This window comes from Myotis brandtii, unplaced genomic scaffold (genome assembly GCF_000412655.1).
Source record: "Myotis brandtii unplaced genomic scaffold, ASM41265v1 scaffold265, whole genome shotgun sequence".
Lineage (NCBI taxonomy): Eukaryota > Metazoa > Chordata > Mammalia > Chiroptera > Vespertilionidae > Myotis > Myotis brandtii.
In genome coordinates, this window is record NW_005360086.1 from 1,348,719 (window position 1) to 1,350,246 (window position 1,528).

Here is a 1,528-nt window from a genome sequence, read left to right on the forward strand (position 1 = left end):
CAGAGTGGAGGTCGCCTCTGTACCTATAATTCTATTTATACATTGCTGGGTTGGTTTGCTAATATTTTGTTGAGAATTTTTGCATGTATGTACATGAGAGATATTGGTCTACAGCAGTGGTTCTCAACCTTCTGGCCCTTTAAGTACAGTTCCTCATGTTGTGACCCAACCATAAAATTATTTTCGTTGCTACTTCATAACTGTAATGTTGCTACTGTTATGAATTGTAATGTAAATATCTGATATGCGGGATGGTCTTAGGCGACCTCTGTGAAAGGGTCGTTCTACCGCCCAAGGGGTCGTGACCCACAGGTTGAGAACCGCTGGCTACAGTTTCCTTGACTGTCTGGTTTTGCTGTTCGGGTAATGTTGGCCTCATAGAATGAGACAGAAAATATTCCCTCTGCTTCTGTCGTCTGGAAGAGATTGCCTAGAATGGGTATAATTTCTTCAATTCCTGGTTCAATTCACCAGTGAGTGCATCTGGGCCCGGTGCTTTCTGTTTGGGAAGGTTACTAATTATCAATCCAATCCCTTTAATAGATATAGGCCTATACAAATAGTCTATTTTTCCTTGTGGGAGTTTTGGCAGATGGTGCTTTCAAGGAATTGGTCCATTTCAGCTAGGTGACCAAGTTTGTGGGCATAGAGTTATTCATCATTTTTCTTTATTATCCTCTTAATGTACATGAGATTTGTAGCCATGCCCCTCTTTCATTTATGCTAGTAATTTGTATCTTCTCTTTTTCTTAGTCTAGCTAAAAGCTTATTGACTTGCTTGATCTTTTCGAAGAATCAGCTTTGGGTTTTATTGAATTTCTTTATTGATTGTATATTTTTAATTTTATTGATTTCTTTTTAAAATTTTTTATTGAATTGATTGGGGTGACATTGGTTAATAAAATTATATAGGTTTCAAGTGTACAATTCTATAATACATCATTTGTATATTGCATGCTGGAAAACAGGAAAACCAGTGGTATAATTCAGTTCAAGTCTGAGAACCAGGGGAGCCAATGGTATAACTCCCAGTCCAAGGCCAAAGTCCTAAGAACTGGGGGGTGGGGTGGGGTGGGGGCACTGGTGCAAGTTCTGAAATCCAGAGGCCCAAGGACCAGGAGCTCCAATGTCCAAGGGCAAGAGAAGATGGATGTCCCAGCTCAAGAGGAAACAGGTGGAATTTGCCCTTCCTTCTCCCTTTTTGTTCTCTTCTGGCCCTTAACAGATTGGACAATACCTGCCTATATTGGTTGAGGGCAAATATTCTGTACTGTCTACTGAATCCAATACTCATCTCTTCCACAATAATGGTTTACCAGCTCTCTGGGGCATCCCCTATCCTGGTCAAGTTGACACATCAAAAAATTAGCCATCACAGCATATTAATCACAGTTGTTTCAAATTCTGGGCCTGATCATTTCAGCACCCCTGCCGTATCTGAGTCTGGTTCTGATGCTTGCTCTGTCTCTTCAAACCGTGTTTCCTGCCTTTTAGTATGTCTTGGAATTTGATTCTTGATAGCCACACA